This window comes from Oncorhynchus mykiss, chromosome 30, assembly GCF_057628025.1.
Source record: "Oncorhynchus mykiss isolate SJ-2025 chromosome 30, ASM5762802v1, whole genome shotgun sequence".
Lineage (NCBI taxonomy): Eukaryota > Metazoa > Chordata > Actinopteri > Salmoniformes > Salmonidae > Oncorhynchus > Oncorhynchus mykiss.
Window position 1 is genome coordinate 2,380,964 of NC_143051.1, and position 15,120 is coordinate 2,396,083.

Genomic DNA, 15,120 nt, shown 5'->3' on the forward strand with positions numbered 1-15,120 from the left:
GTATATAACTGACAGTAATACACAGTGGAACATCATCATGTTGTATATAACTGACAGTAATACACAGTGGAACCATCATCATGTTGTTGTATATAACTGACAGTAATACACAGTGGAACCATCATCATGTTGTATATAACTGACAGTAATACACAGTGGAACCATCATCATGTTGTATATAACTGACAGTAATACACAGTGGAACCATCATCATGTTGTATATAACTGACAGTAATACACAGTGGAACCATCATCATGTTGTATATAACTGACAGTAATACATAGTGGAACCATCATCATGTTGTTGTATATAACTGACAGTAATACACAGTGGAACCATCATCATGTTGTATATAACTGACAGTAATACATAGTGGAACCATCATCATGTTGTTGTATATAACTGACAGTAATACACAGTGGAACCATCATCATGTTGTTGTATATAACTGACAGTAATACACAGTGGAACCATCATCATGTTGTATATAACTGACAGTAATACACAGTGGAACCATCATCATGTTGTATATAACTGACAGTAATACACAGTGGAACCATCATCATGTTGTTGTTGATTTATTTGTCCATTGTATTTAACTGAAATAAACTGGTACTCATTTTCCTCTTCACATTGTAATGGATTTACAGAAATGCTTTATCACTTACTTTTCTGCTTTGGCAAAATCTACAAATTGTGTTAGATGCCAATAAAGCAATCTTAATTTGAGAGAAACAGAGAGCGAGTGCAATAGCAAAGAGAGAGAGAGAGAAAGACAGCTGAGAGAGTTGATAGGGAGACTGGTGAGACAGAGAGAGAGAGCGCAGAGAGAGAAAGAGAGCAGGGAGAGTTGAGAATGATACCGGAGAGACAGAGAGAGAGAGCAGGGAGAGTTGATAGGGAGACCGGAGAGACAGAGAGAGAGAGAGCAGGGAGAGTTGAGAGGGATACCGGAGAGACAGAGAGAGAGAGAGCAGGGAGAGTTGAGAGGGAAACCAGAGAGACCGAGAGAGAGAGCGCAGAGAGAGAGAGAGAGCAGGGAGAGTTGAGAGGGAAACCAGAGAGACAGAGAGAGAGAGCGCAGAGAGAGAGAGAGAGCAGGGAGAGTTGAGAGGGAAACCAGAGAGACAGAGAGAGAGAGCGCAGAGAGAGAGAGAGAGCAGGGAGAGTTGATAGGGAGACCGGAGAGAGAGAGAGAGAGACAGCGCAGAGAGAGAGAGAGAGCAGGGAGAGTTGATAGGGAGACCTGAGAGACAGAGAGAGAGAGCGCAGAGAGAGAGAGAGAGCAGGGAGAGTTGAGAGGGAAACCAGAGAGACAGAGAGAGCGCAGAGAGAGAGAGAGAGCAGGGAGAAGGAGAGAGCGGAACAGAGAGAGAGAGCGCAGAGAGAGAGAGCAGGGAGAGTTGAGAGGGAGACTGGAGAGACAGAGAGAGAGAGAGAGAGAGCGCAGAGAGAGAGAGAGAGAGCAGGGAGAAGGAGAGAGCTGGAGAGAGAGAGAGCAGGGAGAAGGATAGAGCTGGAGAGAGAGAGAGCAGGGAGAAGGATAGAGCTGAACAGAGAGAGAGAGAGAGCAGGGAGAAGGAGAGAGCAGAACAGAGAGAGCATGAGAGGGCTGTTATCATCAGGCTGTAAAGTCTTCTGCTACTCTCTCTCTGCGCTCTCCGGTCTCCCTCTCAACTCTCCCTGCTCTCTCTCTCTCTGCGCTCTCTGTTCCGCTCTCTCATTCTCCCTGCTCTCTCTCTCTCTCTGCCCTCTCTCTCTCTGTCTCTCCGGTCTCGCTCTCAACTCTCCCTGCTCTCTCTCTCTGTCTCTCCGGTCTCCCTCTCAACTCTCCCTGCTCTCTCTCTCTGTACTCTACTCTACTCTACTCAACTCTACTCAACTCTACTCTACTCTACTCTACTCTACTCAACTCTACTCTACTCAACTCTACTCAACTCTACTCTACTCTACTCTACTCTACTCTACTCTACTCTACTCTGCAGTACTCTACACTACTCTACTCTACTCTCCTCTACTCTACTCTACTCTACTCTACTCTGCTCTGCTCTACTCTACAGTACTCTACACTACTCTACTCTACTCTACAGTACTCTACTCTACTCTACAGTACTCTACACTACTCTACTCTACTATATTCTACTCTACTCTACAGTACTCTACACTACTCTACTCTACTCTACAGTACTCTACTCTACTCTACAGTACTCTACACTACTCTACTCTACTCTCCTCTACTCTACTCTACTCTACTCTACTCTGCTCTACTCTACAGTACTCTACACTACTCTACTCTACTCTACAGTACTCTACTCTACTCTACAGTACTCTACACTACTCTACTCTACTCTCCTCTACTCTACTCTACTCTACTCTACTCTGCTCTACTCTACAGTACTCTACACTACTCTACTCTACTCTACAGTACTCTACTCTACTCTACAGTACTCTACACTACTCTACTCTACTATATTCTACTCTACTCTACTCTACTCTACACTACTCTACACTACTCTACTCTATTCTACTCTACAGTACTCTACACTACTCTACTCTCCTCTCCTCTCCTCTACTTGACTCTACTCTACTCTACTCTACTCTACTCTACTCTACTCTACTCTACAATACTCTACACTACTTGACTCTACTCTACTCTACTCTACTCTACACTACTCTACTCTACTCTCCTCTACTCTACTCTACTCTACTCTACTCTGCTCTGCTCTACTCTACAGTACTCTACACTACTCTACTCTACTCTACAGTACTCTACTCTACTCTACAGTACTCTACACTACTCTACTCTACTATATTCTACTCTACTCTACAGTACTCTACACTACTCTACTCTACTCTACAGTACTCTACTCTACTCTACAGTACTCTACACTACTCTACTCTACTCTCCTCTACTCTACTCTACTCTACTCTACTCTGCTCTACTCTACAGTACTCTACACTACTCTACTCTACTCTACAGTACTCTACTCTACTCTACAGTACTCTACACTACTCTACTCTACTCTCCTCTACTCTACTCTACTCTACTCTACTCTGCTCTACTCTACAGTACTCTACACTACTCTACTCTACTCTACAGTACTCTACTCTACTCTACAGTACTCTACACTACTCTACTCTACTATATTCTACTCTACTCTACTCTACACTACTCTACACTACTCTACTCTATTCTACTCTACAGTACTCTACACTACTCTACTCTCCTCTCCTCTCCTCTACTTGACTCTACTCTACTCTACTCTACAATACTCTACACTACTTGACTCTACTCTACTCTACACTACTCTGCTCTGCTCTACTCTACAGTACTCTGCTCTACTCTACTCGACTCTACTCTACTCTACACTACTCTACTCTACTCTACTCTACTCTACTCTACTCTACTCTGCTCTGCTCTGCTCTACTCTACAGTACTCGACTCTGCAGTACTCTACTCTACTCTACTCTCCTCTACTCTACAGTACTCTACTCTACTCTGCTCTTCTCTTCTCTACTCTACAGTACTCTACTCTACTCTACTCTACTCTATCCTACTCTACTCTACTCTGCCTGGCTCAGTGCTACTCTACTCTACTCTTCTCTGCTTGGCTAAGCTCTGTTCTGCTTTGTTCTGGCAGAATGACGTTCCAGATGGAACTTGTTTGCCTTGGATTACTGCAGGGTAACCTGCCTGCGCTTAGAGAGAGAGGGGGGGGGCGAGAGAGAGAGAGCAGAGAGAGAGAGAGAGAGAGAGAGAGAGAGGGGGGGGGAGCAGAGAGAGAGAGAGATAGAGCAGAGAGAGAAGGAGAGGGCTGTTATCAACAGGCTGTGATAATGAAGCTTCTTCTTACCCTGGCTGCTGCCTGGCTCAGCTCTACTCTACTCTACTATATTCTACTCTACTCTGCTCTGCCTGGCTCAGCTCACCTCTGCTCTGCCTGGCTCAGCTCTACTCTACTCTACTCTACTCTACTCTACTCTACTCTACTCTACTCTGCCTGTCTCAGCTCTACTCTACTATATTCTACTCTACTCTACTCTACTCAGCCTGTCTCAGCTCAGCTGTACTCTACTCTACTCTACTCTACTTGATAAGCACTACTCTACTCTACTCTACTCTACTCTACTCTACTCTACTCTACTCTGCCTGTCTCAGCTCTACTCTACTCTACTCTACTCTACTCTGCTCTACTCTACTCTGCCTGGCTCAGCTCTACTCTACTCTACTCTACTCTGCCTGTCTCAGCTCTACTCTACTCTACTCTGCCTGGCTCAGCCCTACTCTACTCTACTCTACTCTGCCTGTCTCAGCTCTACTCTAATCTGCTCTGCCTGGTTCTGCTCTACCCTGCTCTGCCTGGCTCAGCTCTACTCTACTCTTATTGGCTCTGCTCTACTCTGCTCTGCCTGGCTCAGCTCTACTCTACTCTGATTGTCTCTGCTCTACTCTGCTCTGCCTGGCTCAGCTCTACTCTACCCTGATTGGCTCAGCTCTACTATACTTTAATTGGCTCAGCTCTACTCTACTCTGATTGGCTTTACTCTACTCTGATTGACTCAGCTCTACTCTACTCTGATTGGCACAGCTCTACTCTACTCTGATTGGCTCAGCTCTACTCTGCTCTGATTGGCTCTGCTCTACTCTACTCTGCCTGGCTCAGCTTTACTCTACACTGATTGGCTCAGCTCTACTCTACTCTGATTGGCTCAGCTCTACTCCACTCTGATTGGCTCAGCTCTACTCTACTCTGCCTGGCTCAGCTGGTGGATTGACTTCCATATGGTGGGGAAAGTTTCTTGGGTTACTGCAGGGTAACCTGCGTGAGTTTATAGAGAGAGAGGGTACAGATTATGTACAGACTCAGTGAGCGTAGCCTTGCTATTGAGAAAGGCCGCGTAGGCAGACCTGGCTCTCAAGAGAAGACAGGATATGTGCACACTGCCCACAAAATGAGGTGGAAACTGAGCTGCACTTCCTAACCTCTTGCCCAATATTTGACCATATTAGAGACACATATTTCCCTCAGATTACACAGATCTACAAAGAATTCGAAAATAAAATCCCGATAAACAGTAGATATGGGTGAAATACCTCAGTGTGCATCACAGCAGCAATATTTGTGACCTGTTGCCACAAGAAAAGGTCAACCAGTGAAGAACAAACACCATTGTAAATACAACCCATATTTATGTTTATTTTTTTGTACCTATTTGCACATAACATGACATTTGAAATGTCTTTATTCTTATGGAACTTCTGTGAATGTAATGTTTAATGTTCATTTGTATTGTTTATTTCACTTTTGTTCATTATTAATTTCACTTGCTTTGGCAACGTTAACATGTGTTTCCCATGTCAATAAATCCCCTTGAATTGAAATTGAATAGAGTTTTAGAGGGTGAGAGAGAGATGAGAGCAAGAGCGAGAAACAGAGAGTGTCCGTGCACATTCAGTCACCTACAGAGGCACATTTCAGAAGTTGCTCTAAATGAGTGGGGCAATACAATTAACCCAGGTGACTTTTTGTCTATAACACACCATTCTAGTCTATTATACACTTCTACTTGACCTCTACAACCTGTTTTGGGACACAGAAGCTACAGCCTGTTGGAGCTGCTTGCTCAGTCGGCCTGTCACACCTCCTCCTCCTCCTCCCACCGCTGGGAGCCCGCCCACACCGACTCCCTCCACCTGGGTCCCGGAGCGCCGCCGACCGACCGACCCCAACTGCAGGAGGAAGCATCACTATTCTATTCCTCGTTCTAACGGCAACCGACACACAACCGGCAGGCGCGCCAAATGTGCAAGTCCGAATGCGTGGTTATTCATCTCCTCTCTAACCTAGACTAGCCTATATATCTATAAGATAAATTCATTTAATTTCAACAGTCATTTTGGAAGATAAAAAGGCTTTCAACGACGGCAAGCAGAACAGAAGAGGTAGCCTATTTGATAGCGTCGCATCATCTCCGTGTTTTCTCTCTAGCTCGACTCGAACGCCTTGAACATCAGCTCCGTTCCATCCAGAATGTTGTCTGCTGAATGAAGAATCCTTGCCACCCTGCTGTGCTGCTCATGTGTTCTGGGTTTCTGACTGACCGTTCTGACTTCTTCAGCCGTATTTTTATTGACTGAACTGATAACCATTCGTCATTCTAACATTGATTGGAGTCAGAGGCTGACTGGAAATACATTTTGCCCTCACACCATCGTAACGCATGGTGGGAATTGTGCATCTTTTCAGTGTAAGTGCCATTTATTTATTCATGCATTCACTCTCTTCTTTGCTTGTCCTTTATGTTGCTGTGTATATTTGGTTGTGGAGAGAAGTAAATATACGCTAGATCATCTGGTGAGACTTGCTGTAGCCCTGTTGCGTTATAGCCGTGGCGAAATGTATCGGATGCAACAAAGGTGATTGCTGAAGTGGGAAATGGTTCTTTATGAAAATGATTAGTCAAAAATATTGTCAAAATATGAATATTATATGAATTGAAATAATCTATGATCTAGACTATGGAATTGCGGTTTATATTCATGCGCAACTGGATATGGTATTATTGGAAATAAATGCGCGTAAATAAAGAGAATCTCTGTTGAAACAGACCTGTAAAAATATAACACTGATTTAATCAGCGGGCTTCTTATGTTGTAGTTGTCATTTTTCATGTTCATTAGTCATAAGAGACAACCCTGGTGAAATAATTGACTATGTATGCAACGTGGTTCTTTCCGCGCGTAATGGTTTCATACAAAGATGATTTGGGCAGGCAGGTCACCCGTGATAAGTCAGTATTCAACATCCGTCCTTGTCTTAGGACGTCGGGAGATGACGTGAAAATCGGCCACTAGGGGCAACAGTCACCTTCAACTACATTTCAGTTTTGCGTGTATGGCATATGGGTTTCAAGCGTCTGCCTCTGGTTCCCATGGTTTTATGTTCGAATCCAGCAGGATATAAAGTTGTTTTTGATATTTTGGTTTTAAGTCGATCCCAAACCTTAACCGGAACTTTAAAAATTCGGAGTGATTCGGCGTGATCGGGTCTAGTGTGCTGGGGTGATGGAGTCTAGTATATGCTGTTGAATAACAATATACATGTCAGTATGTAGTATATCCAATGTAATGACAATATTCATCTCAGTATGTAGTATACAAAATGTAACAAACAATATTCATGTCAGTATGTAGTATATACAATTGAATAATAATATTCATGTCAGTTTGAAAGAATGCTTTAATGTCCATGCCTGGCCAGCCTGTCTGCTCTCCCAACACATACTCACACACACACACACACACACACACACACACACACACACACACACACACACACACACACACACACACACACCAATCTGTCACATCCAATGTCACCCCTTCGACCTGTGGTAGGCCTGCCACGTCAGCTGACAATCCCCTGGAGTCTGGAGCCCTGAACCCGGTTTATTCAAGGGTCTTAGCAACACACTGTGGTGTCTGTGTTTCTGCTCTCCATAGTTTTGGTCGCTCTTCTTTTAAAGGTTGACATCCGTGCGACTTTGCATGTCATTAGAACACCACCTGGCCCAACCCCCACCGAGGACCAGTCACATCTCCTCAATCCATCCTGATGTTTTTACTCTCAACCCACTGAGACTTTGTCCCACAAATCCTCACGTGACCCCCCCGCCCCCCCCCAAAAAAAATCTAAGTTGAAGTTGAAATGGGATTTATTTTAGGGGGCAGTGGTTGTATTGGTAGTGGCGGGGTAGCCTAGAGTTTTGGCAAAAGTTTAACACTGAAATTAAAGGGTTTGGTTTATATTTTCTCAATAGCTATGGGAACTTGGTCTCCGCGGCAGTCAGCATGTCTCCTGTGAAAGCAAAGAAAGAAAAACACCGGGCAAGCTGCTGGGGTGATGGGGTCTAGGCTGCTGGGGTGATGGGGTCTAGTCTGCTGGGGTGATGGGGTCTAGGCTGCTGGGGTGATGGGGTCTAGGCTGCTGTGGTGATGGGGTCTAGGCTGCTGTGGTGATGGGGTCTAGGCTGCTGTGGTGATGGGGTCTAGGCTGCTGGGGTGATGGGGTCTAGGCTGCTGTGGTGATGGGGTCTAGGCTGCTGTGGTGATGGGGTCTAGGCTGCTGTGGTGATGGGGTCTAGGCTGCTGGGGTGATGGGGTCTAGGCTGCTGTGGTGATGGGGTCTAGGCTGTTGGGGTGATGGGGTCTAGGCTGCTGGGATGATGGGGTCTAGGCTGCTGGGGTGATGGGGTCTAGGCTGCTGTGGTGATGGGGTCGAGGCTGCTGTGGTGATGGGGTCTAGGCTGCTGGGGTGATGGGGTCTAGGCTGCTGGGGTGATGGGGTCTAGGCTGCTGGGGTGATGGGGTCTAGGCTGCTGGGGTGATGGGGTCTAGGCTGCTGGGGTGATGGGGTCTAGGCTGCTGTGGTGATGGGGTCGAGGCTGCTGTGGTGATGGGGTCTAGGCTGCTGGGGTGATGGGGTCTAGGCTGCTGGGGGGTGGGGTCTAGGCTGCTGGGGTGATGGGGTCGAGGCTGCTGTGGTGATGGGGTCTAGGCTGCTGGGGTGATGGGGTCTAGGCTGCTGGGGTGATGGGGTCTAGGCTGCTGGGGTGATGGGGTCGAGGCTGCTGTGGTGATGGGGTCTAGGCTGCTGGGGTGATGGGGTCGAGGCTGTTGGGGGGGTGGGGTCTAGGCTGCTGGGGTGATGGGGTCTAGGCTGCTGGGGTGATGGGGTCTAGGCTGCTGGGGTGATGGGGTCTAGGCTGCTGGGGTGATGGGGTCTAGGCTGCTGGGGTGATGGGGTCTAGGCTGCTGGGGTGATGGGGTCTAGGCTGCTGGGGTGATGTGGTCTAGGCTGCTGGGGTGATGGGGTCTAGGCTGCTGGGGTGATGGGGTCTAGGCTGCTGGGGTGATGGGGTCTAGGCTGCTGGGGTGATGGGGTCTAGGCTGCTGGGGTGATGGGGTCTAGGCTGCTGGGGTGATGGGGTCTAGGCTGCTGAGGTGATGGGGTCTAGGCTGCTGGGGTGATGGGGTCTAGGCTGCTGGGGTGATGGGGTCTAGGCTGCTGGCGAGATGGGGTCTAGGCTGCTGGGGTGATGGGGTCTAGGCTGCTGGGGTGATGGGGTCTATTCTGCTGGGGTGATGGGGTCTAGGCTGCTGGGGTGATGGGGTCTAGGCTGCTGGGGTGATGGGGTCTAGGCTGCTGGGGTGATGTGGTCTAGGCTGCTGGGGTGAAGGGGTCTAGGCTGCTGGGGTGATGGGGTCTATTCTGCTGGGGTGATGGGGTCTAGGCTGCTGGGGTGATGGGGTCTAGGCTGCTGGGGTGATGGGGTCTAGGCTGCTGGGGTGATGGGGTCTAGGCTGCTGGGGTGATGGGGTCTAGTCTACTGGGGTGATGGGGTCAAGGCTGCTGGGGTGATGGGGTCTAGGCTGCTGGCGTGATGGGGTCTAGGCTGCTGGGGTGATGGGGTCTAGGCTGCTGGGGTGATGGGGTCTATTCTGCTGGGGTGATGGGGTCTAGGCTGCTGGGGTGATGGGGTCTAGGCTGCTGTGGTGATGGGGTCGAGGCTGCTGTGGTGATGGGGTCTAGGCTGCTGGGGTGATGGGGTCTAGGCTGCTGGGGGGTGGGGTCTAGGCTGCTGGGGTGATGGGGTCGAGGCTGCTGTGGTGATGGGGTCTAGGCTGCTGGGGTGATGGGGTCTAGGCTGCTGGGGTGATGGGGTCTAGGCTGCTGGGGTGATGGGGTCGAGGCTGCTGTGGTGATGGGGTCTAGGCTGCTGGGGTGATGGGGTCTAGGCTGCTGGGGTGATGGGGTCTAGGCTGCTGTGGTGATGGGGTCGAGGCTGCTGTGGTGATGGGGTCGAGGCTGCTGTGGTGATGGGGTCTAGGCTGCTGGGGTGATGGGGTCTAGGCTGCTGGGGTGATGGGGTCTAGGCTGCTGGGGTGATGGGGTCGAGGCTGCTGTGGTGATGGGGTCTAGGCTGCTGGGGTGATGGGGTCGAGGCTGCTGGGGGGGTGGGGTCTAGGCTGCTGGGGTGATGGGGTCTAGGCTGCTGGGGTGATGGGGTCTAGGCTGCTGGGGTGATGGGGTCTAGGCTGCTGGGGTGATGGGGTCTAGGCTGCTGGGGTGATGGGGTCTAGGCTGCTGGGGTGATGGGGTCTAGGCTGCTGGGGTGATGTGGTCTAGGCTGCTGGGGTGATGGGGTCTAGGCTGCTGGGGTGATGGGGTCTAGGTTGCTGGGGTGATGGGGTCTAGGCTGCTGTGGTGATGGGGTCTAGGCTGCTGGGGTGATGGGGTCTAGGCTGCTGGGGTGATGGGGTCTAGGCTGCTGAGGTGATGGGGTCTAGGCTGCTGGGGTGATGGGGTCTAGGCTGCTGGGGTGATGGGGTCTAGGCTGCTGGCGTGATGGGGTCTAGGCTGCTGGGGTGATGGGGTCTATTCTGCTGGGGTGATGGGGTCTAGGCTGCTGGGGTGATGGGGTCTAGGCTGCTGGGGTGATGGGGTCTAGGCTGCTGGGGTGATGGGGTCTAGGCTGCTGGGGTGATGGGGTCTATTCTGCTGGGGTGATGGGGTCTAGGCTGCTGGGGTGATGGGGTCTAGGCTGCTGGGGTGATGGGGTCTAGGCTGCTGGGGTGATGGGGTCTAGTCTACTGGGGTGATGGGGTCAAGGCTGCTGGGGTGATGGGGTCTAGGCTGCTGGGGTGATGGGGTCTAGGCTGCTGGGGTGATGGGGTCTAGTCTACTGGGGTGATGGCGTCTAGTCTACTGGGGTGATGGGGTCTAGGCTGCTGGGGTGATGGGGTCTAGTCTACTTGGGTGATTGGGTCTAGGCTGCTGGGGTGATGGGGTCTAGGCTGCTGGGGTGATGGGGTCTAGGCTGCTGGGGTCTACTGGGGTGATGGGGTCTAGTCTACTTGGGTAATGGGTCTAGTCTACTGGGGTGGTGGGGTCTAGGCTGCTGGGGTGATGGGGTCTAGTCTACTGGGGTGATGGGTCTAGTCTGCTGGGGTGATGGGGTCTAGTCTGCTGGGGTGATGGGGTCTAGTCTGCTGCGGTGATGGGGTCTAGTCTACTTGGGTGATGGGTCTAGTCTACTGGGGTCTAGGCTGCTGGGGGGGTGGGGTCTAGTCTGCTGGGGTGATGGGGTCTAGGCTGCTGGGGTGATGGGGTCTAGGCTGCTGGGGTGATGGGGTCTAGGCTGCTGGGGTCTAGGCTGCTGGGGTGATGGGTCTAGTCTACTGGGGTCTAGGCTGCTGGGGGGGTGGGGTCTAGTCTGCTGGGGTGATGGGTCTAGTCTACTGGGGTGATGTGGTCTAGAAGAAATTCCCTTACATTGATGATTTTTTTTTCAAAACCAATCAGTTTCCACATTGATTCAACGGTATAACACTTTTCTGGTTGAAATGACATGGAAACAACGTTGATTCAACGTTCAGTGTTTGCCCAGTAGGTAGCTAGACTGCTAACTGCTGATTAACTACTGAAAACACTACCAAGAATTTAATTTAGTTGAACTACCACCAAGCTACTGCAACATTGTAACGCTCGTCGTCGGTGTAAGGAAGAGTGGACCAAAGCACAGCGTGGAAATTGTTCATGATATTTATTTACAAGAAACACTCAAACAAAAATAACAAAATCCAACTTATATATGATCCCCAATCAGAGACAACGACAGACAGCTGCCTCTGATTGGGAACCACACTCAGCAAAAACAACAAAGAAATAGAAAACATAGATTTTCCCACCCGCGTCACACCCTGACCTAACCAAACATAGATAATAAATAAGGATCTCTAAGGTCAGGGTGTGACAAACATCAAATCAAATCAAATGTATTTATATAGCCCTTCGTACATCAGCTGATATCTCAAAGTGCTGTACAGAAACCCAGCCTAAAACCTCAAACAGCAAGCAATGCAGGTGTAGAAGCACGGTGGCTAGGAAAAACTCCCTAGAAAGGCCAAAACCTAGGAATAAACCTAGAGAGGAACCAGGCTATGTGGGGTGGCCAGTCCTCTTCTGGCTGTGCCGGGTGGAGATTATAACAGAACATGGCCAAGATGTTCAAATGTTCATAAATGACCAGCATGGTCCAATAATAATAAGGCAGAACAGTTGAAACTGGAGCAGCAGCACGGCCAGGTGGACTGGGGACAGCAAGGAGTCATCATGTCAGGTAGTCCTGAGACATGGTCCTAGGGCTCAGGTCCTCCGAGAGAGAGAAAGAAAGAGAGAAAGAGAGAATTAGAGAGAGCACACTTAAATTCACACAGGACACCGAATAGGACAGGAGAAGTACTCCAGATATAACAAACTGACCCCAGCCCCCCGACACAAACTACTGCAGCATAAATACTGGAGGCTGAGACATGTAGTTAAATTACTAGTTGAACTACCACCAAGCTACGGCAACATTTTGTTCACTGCTCCCTAATACTTTTAGCTAGCTGTGATAATACTTATTGCTATGATTGGGGAAATCAATAAATGTTCATCATTTGATTGTTCTGACTGGTCGGACTGTAGGCTAGACACACAACTTGAAACTGGCTTTTTAATTACCACTCAGCATGTGTTTGAAGAGAAAAACATAGAAACAGTGAGAATGACATGTATCTCATCCTGGAATATCCAAGGCCTGAGGTCATCTGTCTTTGGCCTAAAGAGCAGGAACCTGGACTTCATCAAATAAATCGTGAATACAGACATTGTCATCCTACAAGGAACATGGTATAGAGGACACGGACCCACTGGTTGTCCTCTAGGTTACAGAGAGCTGGTAGTCCCATCCACCACACTAACAGGTGTGAAACAGGGAAGGGACTCAGGGGTTATGCTAATTTGGTATAGAGCAGATCTAACTCACTCCATTAAATTAATCAAAACAGGAACATTTTACATCTGGCTAGAAATTCAAAAGGAAATGAAAAATATCCTCCTGTGTGCTGCCTGTATCCCCCCACTATAATCCCCATACTTTAATGAAGACAGCTTCTCCATCCTGGAGGGGGAAATCAATCATTTCCAAGCCCAGGGACATGTACTAGTCTGTGGTGACCTAAATGCCAGAACAGGAGAAGAACCTGACACCCTCAGCACACAGGGTGACAAACACCTACCTGGAGGTGACAGCATTCCCTCCCCCATATGTCCCCCTAGGCACAACTACGACAACATAACCAACAAAAATGTGTCACAACTCCTGCAGCTCTGTCGCACGCTGGGTCTGTACATAGTCAACGGTAGGCTTCGATGGGACTCCTACTGTAGCTATAGCTCATTTCTTGGCAGTAGTACTGTAGACTACTTTATCACTGACCTCAACCCAGAGTCTCTCAGAGCGTTCACAGTAAGCCCACTGACACCCCTATCAGATCACAGCAAAATCACAGTCTACTTGAACAGAGCAATACTCAATCATGAGGCATCAAAGCCAAAGGAACTGAATAATATTAAGAAATGCTATAGATGGAAGGAAAGTATTGTGGAAACCTACCAAAAAACTATTAGGCAACAACACATTCAATCCCTTTTAGACAACTTCCTGGACAAAACATTACACTGTAATAATAGTGAAGGTGTAAACCTGGCAGTATAAAATCTCAAAAGTATATTTAACCTTTCAGCTTCCCCATCAAATCTAAAAATTTCAAGCAGAAAACTGAAGAAAATGAACAACAATGACAAATGGTTTGGTGAAGAATGCAAAAACCTGAGAAAGAAATTGAGAAATCTGTCCAACCAAAAACATTGAGACCCAGAAAACCTGAGTCACTAAAACAATACAGAAATACACTACGGAAACAGCACGTCAGAAATCAGCTCAATGTAATTGAAGAATAAATACAATCAAACCACTTCTGGGATAATTGCAAAACGTGAAACAAACAACAACATGAAGAGTTATATATCCAAAATGGAGATGTATGGGTAAACCACTTCTCCAATCTTTTTGGCTCTACAACAAAGAACAAACAGCAAAAACATATACATGATCAATTACAAATCTTAGTATCAAATATTAAAGACTACCAGAACCCACTGGATTCTCTAATTACCTTGAATGAACTACAGGACAAAACACAAACCCTCCAACCCAACAAGGCATGTGGTGTTGATGGTATCCTCAATGAAATTATTAAATATACAGACCACAAATTCCAATGGGCTGTATGTACTAAAACTCTTTAACATCATCCTCAGCTCTGGCATCTTTCCCAGTATTTGGAACCATGGACTGATCACCCCAATCCACAAAAGTGGAGACAAATTTGACCCCAATAACTACCGTGGAATATGTGTCAACAGTAACCGTGGGAAAATCCTCTGCATTATTATTAACAGCAGACTTGTACATTTCCTCAATGAAAACAATGTACTGAGCAAATGTCAAATTGGCTTTTTACCAAATTATCGTACGACAGACCACGTGTTCACCCTGCACACCCTGATAGACAAACAAACAAACCGAAACAAAGGCAAAGTCTTCTCATGCTTTGTTAATTTCAAAAAAGCCTTTGACTAAATTTGGCATGAGGGTCTGCTATACAAATGGATGGAAAGTGGTGTTGGGGGAAAAATATACAACATTATAAAATCCATGTACACAAACAACAAGTGTGCAGTTAAAATAAGCAAAAACACACACATTTCTTCTCACAGGGCCGTGGGGTGAGACAGGGATGCAGCTTAAGCCCAACCCTCTTCAAAATATATATCAATGAATTGGCACGGGCACTAGAAAAGTCTGCAGCACCCGGCCTCACCCTGCTAGAATCTGAAGTCAAATGTCTACTGTTTGCTGATGATCTGGTGCTTCTGTCACCAACCAAGGAGGGCCTACAGCAGCATCTAGATCTTCTGCACAAATTCTGCCAGACCTGGGCCCTGACAGTAAATCTCAGTAAGACCAAAATAATGGTGTTCCAAAAAGGCCCAGTCGCCAGGACCACATAAACAAATTCCATCTAGACACCGTTGCTCTAGAGCACACAAGAAAATATACATACAGTGGGGCAAAAACGTATTTAGTCAGCCACCAATTGTGCAAGTTCTCCCACTTAAAAAGATGAGAGAGGCCTGTAATTTTCATCATAGGTACACTACGCCGCC

At 47.9% G+C, this 15,120-nt stretch overlaps 1 protein-coding gene across 1 annotated transcript in view; it reads left to right on the forward strand.

Annotated features, from left to right (window-relative positions):
* The first annotated feature begins 5,716 nt into the window (after positions 1-5,716).
* The window catches only part of cbfa2t2 (CBFA2/RUNX1 partner transcriptional co-repressor 2), a 193,457-nt gene continuing 184,053 nt past the window's right edge, over positions 5,717-15,120 (forward strand). Inside the window, 1 exon segment of the mRNA XM_090228527.1 lies at positions 5,717-6,250. The gene's annotated coding sequence lies outside the window, so the exon portion shown is untranslated.